This window comes from Primulina huaijiensis, chromosome 11 (genome assembly GCF_012295235.1).
Source record: "Primulina huaijiensis isolate GDHJ02 chromosome 11, ASM1229523v2, whole genome shotgun sequence".
NCBI classification, from domain to species: Eukaryota; Viridiplantae; Streptophyta; class Magnoliopsida; order Lamiales; family Gesneriaceae; genus Primulina; species Primulina huaijiensis.
The window spans coordinates 4551138-4564626 of NC_133316.1; the positions used below are offsets into that span (position 1 = coordinate 4551138).

At 37.1% G+C, this 13489-nt stretch overlaps 1 pseudogene; it reads left to right on the forward strand.

Annotated features, from left to right (window-relative positions):
• The first annotated feature begins 4734 nt into the window (after window positions 1-4734).
• On the forward strand, window positions 4735-8145 carry LOC140988139 (disease resistance protein RGA2-like; annotated as a pseudogene).
• Window positions 8146-13489: the final 5344 nt, after the last annotated feature.

The following is a 13489-nucleotide window of genomic DNA, read 5'->3' on the forward strand; positions in this document are numbered from 1 at the left end:
CTGGCACCCGTATATAATACCAGATCATCTTCATCTTGAGGAATAACCCTTTTCGGAAGATTTTTGCAAATTTTCTTTAAATAGACAAGTCTTTCTGTGTGTTCTTTTGTCCATATAAATCTTGCATATTTCTTTAATAATGGACTAAACACTTTCCTGTGTTTTGCTAGATTTTTTATAAACATCACAGCAAAATTAACAACACTAAGAAAAGTTTTGAAGTTGTTTCTTTTCTTTTAACTCGTTAGGAAAATTTTGCACTTTTTTTACTATATGATCCTGCAAAATTATTGCAGGCTTATCGATTTCTATTCCTAGAAATTCAATTTTTCTTGTGGCAATGACTGCTTTCTTTTCTGATAAAACCAGTCTTTCATTTTTACAAACATCAGAGAAAATCTCTAAATGCTTAATATGTTCTTCCATATTTTTAGATGCGATTAGCAAATCGTCAATATAGACAAACATAAATTTAAAATAATTTTTAAATAGATTATCAATTTTTCTTTGAAATATCTGTGGTGAATTAGCCAATACCATTGGTAATACTTCCCAGATATAGTGTCCTTGTGGTGTGAAAAAAGCTGTGAATTTCTTGCTTTCTTCTTCCATCCGAATCTGGTAAAAACCAGACTTACAATCAAACTTTGAGAATATCTTTGCATTGCGTATGCAACTGATTAGATGTTCTATGTTAGGTATAAAATACCCATCAAACTCCAGAATCTTATTAATCACTTGATAATTAATTACTAATATGGGTTTGTTATTTTTTATTTCACCATGATTTCTTACAGGAATCCTTGGCTGCTGTATGGTGAAATTTCTGCTTTGATCAAACCAAGGTCTAATTGTTCTTTGATTGTAATCTGCATCCTTTTGATCAATTATGTTCATTGGGATAGGCTTGCAACGGACAAATTCATACTCTTTGCCTTCCTTAACTTTAAGGCAAGCTTTGAGTTGATTTTTATCTCAGCATGCCAAGGGATCTTCATTGTAATTTTCTTTGATCGTTTTTTTGACATCTTCTAAGGATACCTTAAATTCAAACTCTACCTCATTCTTATGTAGAGCTATCTTAATGCATTCTATTTCTTCTGGTTGGAGCTTTTTATCTGCTATTAGTTGGAGCATTGTTTCTCCAAACCGTCTAGAATTCTTTCATTTTTGGGTTCAGAAGTTTTTCTTCATCACCACGCTTGCTGCGAAACTGGATTGACAAATTTTTGTAAAATGCTTCTCTTAGTCTCTGGACTATGATTTTGTGATCATAAGGTGTTGTGAACACTAATATTCTAGTCTCATTTTCTTGCGTTTGTAACTTAAACATTTGTAGGAAATTGTTTCCTAGCAAAATGTCAGCTCATGTATCATGAAAATAAATTGGTGGTGTTTTTACCTTGTACCAAGGTGTTTTTCCAGCACCGCCAATTACGATCTCTGTCATCTTAATCCCTTTACATAAGATTAAGATTCTTCTGGAAAAATATCTGCCATCAATTTTTGGTAAATCTTCTTCCAAATTATTTGGAAAAATTCCTCTTTTCGCTGTACAGATTCCAGCACCTGATTCAATATAAGCAGCGAAATATTCAGCCTTATAATGTTCATACAACATTCCTACTGGAATGTATATTGAGAATGAGCTTGTGGTCATTGGATTTTCCACATCCTATCATCTGCCAAGTTGTAGGCAATTCTCGGATAGATTACTCCTGTAATCTTTCCTGCGCAGAGATTTCCTGAGATGGTTCCCTGTACTGAATCTTGAAGGTTCTCCATTCTTTTATCGCATATAGCAATATCAATGGGTGAATCTATCCATTATTTGAAAGTAGCTTTTATCATAATCTGCATTGCTCCGATATGAATCCATGACATTGTCCTTGCTACTTCTATCTTGAGTTTTTGTAATTCCCCCTTAATTTCTTCAGAAGGAATTAATTGTATCTCCATTCTATTTCCTGTAAGTTCCTGTAAAGCCCATGGGCTGTTCCCGATCCAACTAGCGGGAGTCGGTTATCCCATGGCAGCATTACTCAATGACTCCTCCAGCCCAGGCACTGGAGTTTGTACCTCCCCAGACTCGAACCTAAGATCTCCTGGACATATAGATACTTAGCACAAGTCTGGACTTGTGCTAAGTATCTATATGTCCAGGAGATCTTAGGTTCGAGTCTGGGGAGGTACAAACTCCAGTGCCTGGGCTGGAGGAGTCATTGAGTAATGCTGCCATGGGATAACCGACTCCCGCTAGTTGGATCGGGAACAGCCCATGGGCTTTACAGGAACTTACAGGAAATAGAATGGAGATACAATTAATTCCTTCTGNCTTCTTCATATATACTTTCATATGAGGTAATATCCTTAAATCGGTATAGCTGAATAAGATCTTGATAATAAACTGCTTCTTCAATATCTGGGGTTGATCGAAGCGTTTAATATCTTTTTTTCATGTTCTGGACAGTTGGTTGAGATATGACCTCTTGCTCCACATGTCCAGCGATTACAATCCTTGAAACTTTCATTTGCTCTAGTATGAGCTCTTCTGAAAGTTTTTTTCGTAGATGTTCTTCCTGTGCTTCGAGATGTACTCGATGCTTGGGATGATATCCTACTTCTTGATGGTCCACTTCTTTGCCCAGATTTATAATATCTCACTTTTTGTCTAGACCAAACTGTTCTTGGTTTCCAAGAACTTCTTCCACCTCTAGCATAAGGATGAGTTCTAAAACTTTTTCCCTTATGTTTCTGTGGTTTACTCCCATTAATTGTTGGAAGATCATTTTCCTTACAACACAAAGGAGTATGTTTGTTAATACTCCTTAGTCGTTTGTAATTCTTTTGTAATGCTACCAGATGGCACCATTCTGTCAATTTTCTTTTAAGAAAAGAGGCTCTTCGTGCCAGAGTACCTGGATTTCCAAGAACATATTCCCTTATTAGCATTTCTCTCCAGGGACTTGACATCTTGGCGAAAAAGAGCTGCAATACTATATCTTCTTCAACCCCTGAATTCCATATATATTTAGTGAATAACATAATGTATTCATCCACTAAACATATGTCATGTAATTCAAGACTATAAAGAGCTTGAGTATATTTCTTTTTCTTCTCTGTATCTTGACTGTTAAAATAGTCTACCTCTATAAAATGTGCTTTAAAAAGGGTAGCCATTCTTCCAGCTATCTCTCTAAGAGATTTTCCGGTTAGGACTGAATCTTTGGTTTCTACCAAAGTCATGTCCTAGGCTATTTTCACTTATCCCATAAGACTCATTTCTAGAAGTTTAATGAATCCTTCTCAGTTGAGATCAAGTGTTCCTGCTGCGATTCTCACAGCGGATCTCCAATCATCTATGAGATTTTCTCTGTTTTTGAAATCTAATACATCTAGGTTAAGTATAACCCTATAAGGATGTATATGTTATAAAACAGATTTCTCATAGGGTATTTGGTGTAAAGGAATTTGATTCTTCTTTGATCTTGTTCCCGCTGGGTGCGATTCTCCACAAGTATAAAGTCTGATTGGGATTCTCTCATATTTATATTCTGAGATCCCACACTTTCTCTTGGTGGTTCTTGCGAAGATGACCAGGTTATGGTAGGTTGTTCACCCCCAATCGTGTTCATCTTCAGATCTACAACCTTGAGATTTGCAAAAGATTCTGCAAGCTTTTGTAGATCTTCTAGACCAATCCTTTCTAAAGTTGTCATCAGATTAATTTATTTTCTGAGACTGTTTTGATTAGATTGATAATATTTTCATCTTCAGTTAAAAGTTTTGGCATCACTTTGACCTTCCCTCTTTGATGTAATAGAGGTTCAGTTCCAAAGGATGATGATAACCTTCTTTCTGAAGTCATTTTACTAGAACTTGGTTGTTGTTTTAGGTTCTGAACTCTTGTTCGAATATCTTTTAATATTCCAAGAATTTCTTTCTGGTTTCAAGGATTTTCTCCACATTCTGTGGTACATAATACATCATATTGCCATAATTTTGTACCGTCTTTTGAGTTTCTCTTAGATCTCCGGAGAGTTTAGAGGAATCCGGTACTATCTTCATAAACTTATTAGATTGGATCATAAGTTTACCTGAGGGTGCTGTGTAGTCCTTTGCTGCTCCTGATAATGTGAAAATATCTCGATTAGAGACTTCCCCATCACTATTACCTAAAAAAAATAGTCCTGAATAATCAATATAATTTTGATTATCTAGTCGGTGATATAATAACATGATATGGATATTATATGTTGCTTATACATTATATTTTTAACAAAATGAGCTTGTTTAAAAATAAAAATAGATTTCATTATCAAGCAATCAAGTCAACATAAACAACTTTAGATAAATACAAAGGAATCGTCTCCTCAAAATCGAATATATATANTTGAACGACGTCAGCATAAATATTTCAGAATTATTATTCGTTAGTTAAATATTAATGTAAGAAGATATGATTTTGGAATTTATGCATAATTAGATGTATTTTGTAGGGGAACATATTTCATTGTTGAATTTTTTGTTTTATATTTGAAAGTTATACAGCGCACTAGATAAAATTTATAGTACAAAACTCTCTTTTCTCGATTATAAATTAATACAAAAAGAAGAAGAAAAGAAGTTAAGTGTGATTAATAAGTACAAAAATATCTTAAACATAAATATCATCTTTGATTAAATTGGATAAACTAATATGGCACCCAGCCTATTCCTTACTGTTGGCAGATGCTATCGTTGATTACTTTGTTGGCCACTTTATTCCTTTCCCTAGAATATCATTTCCTTCCACCCAAGTTCTACTTTTCCAAACACGCATTTCACATTAAACCCCAAATTCTATTCTTTTCTTGCCTTGAATTTGATGTAATATTAGCTAATAATGTCCCCTGCCTATGTAATCGTCTTTACCTCTCAATCTGTACTGCTTCATAATTCCCATCTGACTTCATTGCAAGAAATTAACTATGGCGGAAGCACTAGTTTCTGCACTTGTGGGAACAGTTATAGGAAACTTGAACTTAGCGGCGCTTCATGAGATTAAGCTCCTTTGGGGCTTACAGGATGAGCTCGAGAGACTTGAAAGTGTTTTTAGAACAATCCAACTTGTGCTTCAAGACGCTGAAGTCAAGCAAAGAAACAACGAGGTGCTGCACAACTGGTTGCGAAAGCTCAAGGATGCTGCATACGATGCTGATGACGTACTGGACCAGATCGCTACCGCTGGCCTCAGACGAAGATGGATTTCTGAAAGCGGTAAGCTTGGATATCTAACTAAACTAACTTCTTTTTTCTCGAAAAGAAATCCGTTGTTATTTCGTATTAAAATAGCAAGAAAAGTGAAGGACATAAGGGGAAGATTAGATGCTTTAGCGGTTGAGAGACTTAAGTTCCATTTGAGGGAGGGTGTTATGAACAATCAAGTTGGAGTTGTAGAGAGCCGACTGACTAGTTCATTGGTGAACGAATTGGAGATTTTTGGAAGAGATGAGGAGAGGGAAATGTTAGTCCAGAAACTGCTCCATGACATGACTGATCAAGATGATCTTTCTGTCTGTGCTGTGTGGGGAATGGGAGGAATCGGGAAAACCACACTTACCCAACTGGTCTATAATGATGAAAGGGTGGAGAATCATTTTGAATTGCGAATCTGGGTTTGTGTCTCGGTCGATTTCAGCTTGCCGAGGCTGATTAAAGCAATTTTAGAATCTGTACAAGGAGGTGGATGTAGTGTCACTGAGTTGGATCCATTGTTGTGTCTTCTTCAAGAAAAGTTGAGGAGGAAGAAGTTTTTACTAGTTCTGGACGATGTTTGGAATGAAAACCAAAGTCTGTGGGATCCTCTTAAAGAAGCGTTAAGATGTGGGTCAAAAGGCAGTGGGGTTATGGTAACAACTCGAATTGAAAAAATTGCTCGAATGATGGCTACAGCTGAAATCATGTCACACCGAATTGGCTATTTATCAGATACCGATTCTTGGTCTTTATTCAAGAGAAGAGCATTTGCACGTGGAACAGAAGATGAAAACCTAGTCGGAATTGGTGAGGAGATAGTGAAGAAATGTGGTGGTGTACCTTTGGCGATAATGGCTCTAGGGAGCTTGATGCGACTTAAAAGCCACGAAAGCGAATGGTTGGCAGTTAAAGAAAGTGAAACATGGAATCAACCGGGTCATGGAAACGACATCTTTCCTGTATTGATGTTGAGTTATGACAATTTATCTCCACAAATGAGGTAATGTTTCTCTTATTGTTGCGTATTTCCCAAGGATTGTTGGATGGATAGGGACGAGCTAATACAACTATGGATGGCAAACGGCTTCCTTCACGAAGAAGGCCGAAAGGACTTGTATCTCATTGGCCAGTTAATCTTCAAAGAATTGGTTTGGAGATCTTTTTTGCAAGATATCGAGACATACAACAGAGGGAAAATGAAATGTAAAATGCATGATCTAATGCATGATTTGGCAGAATCGGTCATGAGACAAGAAACTTATAGCTTGGTTGATGGCAATGTGCAGAAAATTCCGCCGAGAGTTCGTGACTTGTCAGGTGACTTCAAATCACTTGAGGTGATTGAAATGAAAAGGGATAAGCTCCAACCACTGAAAGTGGATACTTTGCACTCGCTTATTCAACTGACTTATTATTCGATTTCTTTTAAATTTTTGTTCTCCTTTCTCTCAAACCAACAACATTTAAGAGTGTTGGGCACGACAAAGGAATTACTAAAGTTTGTTCATAAATGGGAACATCTTAGGTTCCTTTCAGTGTCATGCAGTGAGCTCATGACACTTCCTGAATCCATTACTCGTCTCCACAACCTGCAGACCTTGAAACTTACAGATACAAACGAGCTTCGCAAGTTACCTGAAGGTTTGAAATACATGAAAAATCTTTGGGTCGTGGAAATTGAAAACCATGATTCACTTCTCTGCACGCCACCTGGAATCGGAGAGTTAACTTCCCTGCAAAGACTAAGCGTTTTCATTGTGGGTGAAGACTCAGCACACCAAATCAGCCAGCTGAAGGAATTAAATCTTGGAGGGGAGTTGAGCATGAGAGGACTTGAAAATGTGAGAAACCTAGAAGACGTCAAAGTTGCCAACATGATTATGAAGCGGAACCTGGTATCTTTGAATTTATCTTGGACAAGTGGCGCAAACAAGAACTCCATGGAACATTTCGAAGCGACTCTAGAGGGTATCCAACCCCATCATAATCTAGGGAAGATTCACATTTCGTTTTACCAAGGTTCGAGGTTCCCAAATTGGATGTCTGCTCCAGCTTTTATTAATCTAAGTGAAATCATTTTGGAAGCTGTGGAAAATGTGAACACCTTCCACCCCTGGGGAAGCTGCCCGCTCTAAAGGTTCTTAGACTTCTTAGATTGGATTCCATAAGAAGATTGGGTGGTGAATTTTGTGGTGACGGAAAAAGTTCATTTGTTGCATTGACAAATCTCTCTATCTGGGAAATGCCTAACTTGGAGGAATGGATTATACCAAATTCACATGAGAGTTTTCTTTGCTTACGATATCTAGACATAGACAGATGCCCCAGATTGATCAGGTTGCCTTTTCTATCTGTTCTTCTCAATTCTCTAGAGGAATTACGATTCTCTCACTGCGATAGTCTTAGATTATTTCCTGCAGCTATTTTGGAAAACATGCCTTCCCTGAGATCATTATCATTCACACGTTGTGAGAAAGTGGATCCATTATCTGGGCCGCTACAAAGAGTCGTCACTAGACTCCATATATTGGAGATATGCAAATGTCCAGAGCTCAAATGTTTACCAGAGAGCATTCAACAATTGAGTGCCCTTAGAACGTTGGGGATACAGTCTTGTTCAGGATTATATTCCTTACCTGACTGGATCGGGAATCTGCAGTCATTGTCAACATTTATTATTTGGGAATGTTGTAACTTGACGTCATTGCCAGATGGCTTCGGGAATCTAAAATCACTATCGAAGCTTCAGATAATAGGTTGCAGTCCAATTTTAGCGAAGAGATGCGAGAAATCAAAGGGTGAGGATTGGCCTAAAATCTCACATATTCCCCAGTTGGACGTTTATGAGTAATATTTGACGTCATTATTATTATTATTATTATTATTATTAAATGATACGTGTAAATAATTGTGTACTTTAATTATTATTATTAAAAGATTTGTAAAATTTTGTCATAATCACTATTTTTAAGAATTTGCAAACACTAAACTATTTGAGGCAAGGGCAACTTATGATTCAAAATAATTTTTGTTGCAACACATTTTTACACAATAAATGCAAATGTTGTTCTCTGATTTAATAATTCCATTATATCAACATATACTTGTGCATACAAAAAAAAAAAAAAATCAAACTTAACTAGATTAATATGTTGACAATATCTAAACGTGATTTTAAACATAAACTCATCTTAGTTGGAAAGTGTATAAAACTAGAAACCTCGTACTGTCAAATAATTCGATTTTCAAAAACAAAGTATTCAAGTGATGTGTTGTGATTAAATATTAAAATTTCTACAAAAAAATCTTCTAAATTTTTACCGTGTGCTCATAATTCACCCTGTAAGCATAGCATAAAATTCGAACTTATAAAAATTCCAAGAAAAATATATATAAGAACTCGACATACATACACAACACATATTTATTTTCATAAATATGGTACAAAATGTTAATTTGAACTCATATCACAATTCAATTCCATAACTTGATTCTCAACACTATATATATATATATATATATGTCACTTCAATTGTGAATTTACTTTGACACCTTTATTAATTATGACTTTATTATATATTGTTTATGCGCTTTCGACTCCACATTACACACACACACACACACACATATATATATAAATATGTCACAACTTGTGAATTTACTTTGACACCCTTATTAATTATGACTTTATTATATATTTTTTATGCGCTTTCGACTCCACGGATTCAACCAAGAAAGCGCATTTCACGTGGAGCCTGAAGTCTTCACATTTGTTGCAATGGAAGGAAAACTCATTGATCAGGTCGCCGCAAGCATTTCAGTTGTAGTAAAGGCAGTGCTCTGGGGGCTCCGAGAAGAGCGTGAGCTCGTGGTATCTGATGTTCTTTATTTTGATTTGTACAAACTTATATTAGGACACATTTGACGCAGCCACGCTAACGGGAACATGGCGAACCAAGAAAGCGCATTTCACGTGGAGCGTGAAGTCTCCACATTTGTTGCAATGGAAGGAAAACCAATTGATCAGGTCGCCGCAAGCGTTTCAGTTGTAGTAAAGGCAGTGCTCTGGGGGCTCCGAAAAGAGCGTGAGCTCGTGGTATCTGATGTTTTTTATTTTGATGTGTTGTGATTAAATATTAAAATTTCTAAATCTTTACCATGTGCTCATAATTCACCCTGTAAGCATAGCTTAAAATTCTAACTCATAAAAATTCCAAGAAAAATACATGTTTGCAAGGAAGCCTATTAAGCTGCCAGGCTTTGCACGAACAATTCGTAGCACACAAATCAGCAGCAAATGATTTATCTCCGTCCACAACCTCAAAACTCCAAGAACATGCTTTGAACACTTTCAAACTACGAGATTTGGCATATGTTTTTGCAAGAACATTCTCCTTTGATGGACTCGATATCTTAATCATCCCCATTGACGCTTCACGTCTTCTGTGCATAATGTCCATAATTTGAATGCGGATCTGGTCCACCATGGCAACAATATGAAGAAATCGTGCTGCTTTAACCCAATTGTTCCAACACTCGGCTATGTTATTATTTATAACATCCCACTGATTTCCCGGAAACCATGCATTTGCCCAACTTTCTAGAGACGATCTCACTATGAAGTCTCTAGCAATTGGCATTGACTTTATTATATTGTTAATATGTTGTTCAAACTCCTGTCTTGATGGGGCATATGCTGCTTTCTTGAAAACTGATGACCAATACTTCTTGTTGTGAAATGGGTATTTCAGCATGACCTACATTCAGATTACATAAAAAAAATTATAAAACAATACATATAGTAATATTTTTTAAAAAAAGTTTCATAACACAATTATACAATTACATAACAAACCTTATTCACAAAATTATCTACCAAATGACGCAGACAGTAAGCATGATAACTACTTGAGAACATTAACTCAACAGCCTTGATTATCCCGGTATGCCTATCTGAGAAAAAGGTGAACTGGTCAAATCTGGTACAGTGATACGAAAGCAAAGCACTTTTAAGTTGGAAACAAAACCACCCCCAATTATCATCATTTTCACCATCCACGACTGAATATGCTAATGTGAAAAGATCATCGTTAGCATCCTTAGCAACAGCAACCAAAATATTTCCCTTGTATTTATTCTTTATCTGAGTGCCATCCAAGAAAACCAAGGGCCTACATCCACGGATAAAACCAGTTGAATCACTTAAATGGTCACTTCGCTCAGTGAAGTTGGTCTCTTTTTCTTTCCTCTTTATCGATTCTTTATAGAGCTTGCAAAGGTGCTCAGGGGCTCGACAAATACGAGACCAATGTCCTGGAGTGCCGCATCTGAAACAAGAACTTTCAAATCTTTTCGAGTGATTTTCATTAACACTCATGTTCTCATGATGCCTTTTCTGTGGGTGGTTCGTGACGCCCTTTTGAGATGAGTTATAAAAATAACTATCTCTATTGTTTTCAAAACCACGGCCTCGACCACGACCACGACCAATTCCACGTCCACGTCCACGTCCACGACCACGACCTTGACCTCGACCTCAACCAAAACCTCGTCTTTGAATTTGATTTTGGTTTCCAGGTTTAAATTCATTTTTACTTACAGCATTTACTTCTGGAAATGCTGATGATCCAGTGGGTCGGGACTGATGATTTCTCATTAGTAGCTCGTTGTTTTTTTACGCCACAAGAAGACAGGCGATGAGTTCAGAATATCTAGCAAATCCACGCACTCTATATTGTTGCTGTAGTGTTATCCACACCTAACTCTCATGTTGAAGTGGAAAATATTGGGGATCCAATGAGACTATCCATAGACAAATTGAAACTGAACAAGAAGAAATGGATCAAGTTCAAGATCCTGAATCTGAAAATGAAGAAAATCAGTACATGTTGGCTAGAGATAGACAAAGAAGAGAAATTAAACCACCTCAAAGATATGCCCAAGCTGACATGATTTCTTTTGCACTCACCATAGCTGAACAGGTGGAGATCTCAGAACCTGCAACATTCAAGGAAGCTATGAGATGCAAAGACAGAAACAAGTGGATGAAAGCAATGAATGAGGAGATGGAATCCCTGAATAAGAATAATACATGGGACCTTTTTGATAGACCAAAAGGGCAAAGAGTAGTTGGTTGTAGATGGATTTTTAAAATAAAGGAAGGTGGTTCAATCAACTCCAATCTCAGACATAAAGCAAGGTTAGTGGCAAAGGGATATACACAGCTAGAGGGAATTGATTTTAATGAAATTTACTCTCCAGTGGTCAAACATGGTTCCATTAGACTCATGTTAGCCCTTGTTACACAATTGGATCTAGAAATGGAACAACTTGATGTCAAAACTACTTTTCTTCATGGTGAACTCGAGGAAACAATATTCATGGAACAAACCGAAGGGTACTCAGGTAAAGAGGACAAAGACAAGGTGTGTTTGTTGATAAAATCCTTGTATGGCCTTACACAGAGTCCTAGACAATGGTACAAGAGATTTGACGAGTTTATGATACAAATACACTTCACTAGAAGCAAGTTTGACAGCTGTATATGCATGAAAGGTGAAGGTGCTCAACCAAGTACTTTTCTGTTGATATATGTGGATGACATGCTAATTGCAAGCAAGAACAAGGGTGACATTCAAGCATTCAAAGAGTTGCTGAGTTCTGAATTTGACATGAAAGAGTTAGGGGAAGCCAAGAAGAAACTTGGAATGGAAATTAGTAGAGATCGAAAAAGGGGAACACTTTTTCTCCATCAAAGTACATATATCAAGAAAGTACTCCAAAGGTTCAGAATGCATGAAGCTAAGGTAGTTTCTACTCCATTGGGACATCATCACAACTGTCAAGTGATTAGTCACCCACAGAGGACTCAAAAAAGAACATAATGGAAAAGGTGTCATATGCAAGTGGGGTGGGAAGATTGATGTATGGGATGGTCTGTACTAGACCAGATCTGTCATATGCCATGAGTATGGTCTCAAAATTCATGTCAAATCCTGGGAGCTCTCATTGGGAAGCCTTGAAGTGGATCATGAGATACTTAAAGGGCAAACCAGATCTGGGATTGGTGTTCAAGAAAAAGGTTGAACAAGGTTGAACTAACTTATCCCTTAATTGGTTTCGTTGACTCCGACTATGTTCGAAATTTAGATACAAGGAAATCCATGATTGGAATCATTTTCACCCTATATGGAACAACCATAAGCTAGAAAGCCTCCCTACAGTCAGCTGAGTATATAGCTTTAACTGATGTAGTAAAGGAGGCAATGTGGCTTAGAGGAATTCTGACAGAACTTGGAATTAAACAAGAGGTTGTGTCGGTACACTGTGACAACCAAAGTGCAATACACCTTACCAAACATCAAGTATATCATGAAAGGTGTAAACACATTGATGTAAAACTACATTTTGTAAGGGATGTTATTACAGGGGGGCCATATCTAGGTGGAGAAGATTTCAACTCATGACAATCCAGCAGATATGTTGACAAAAGAGCTGCCAATGCTTGGACTTGGTTAGTTTGGTGACAACAAACTAAGCCTGAAACGGGAAGGGGAAGGAACCACTCTTGAATTCTCTATTGTGAGACAAGGTGGAGATTGTTGAGGAATAGGATGGTGTCTCACAATGAAGGCTTGGATCAGCAGAAGAGAAAGATGAACCAGAGAGTCAGTGCAAGCCACAAGACATTGAGTTGGTTACATCGGTTATATTCTGTTAGCCTGGAGGTGAGCAATCAAAAGAAACGGTTGGAGTAGTCAGTGGATAATTTGACTCACCCGATCATGGATATATATTCGGGGATCTCCTATCTTGGAACACACAAGAAGAGAGCAACTCAATATAAGACAAAGAGAAAATAAGCCTGTGTGAGGGGTTCTTCTCGAGAGGAAAAGAGATCAAGGAGAATAGTCTTGATTGTATACTCTTGAGTAGTAGTTTTCTTTTCTCATGCCTTTGTAAACATTTGATACTTTCTGGTGTTTTGAATAATCAAGAGCTGATCATATTTCTCCCGTGGACGTAGGTCGTTTCAAGACCGAACCACGTAATTCGTTTCTTGTGTAACTTTCTTGTGTGATTGTGTCGCATGATCTTGCATGGCTTAGACAAGAGCAAGCTCATATCGTGGCTCTAGTTTCTGACTGTCATCTGAGCTAACTTTTAACAGAGAAGACGGTGACTTTCTGTAAATTTTTGATTTTTCTGTTTTGATATCCGATATTTTTTTTTATGTTGTTTGTGCTATTTT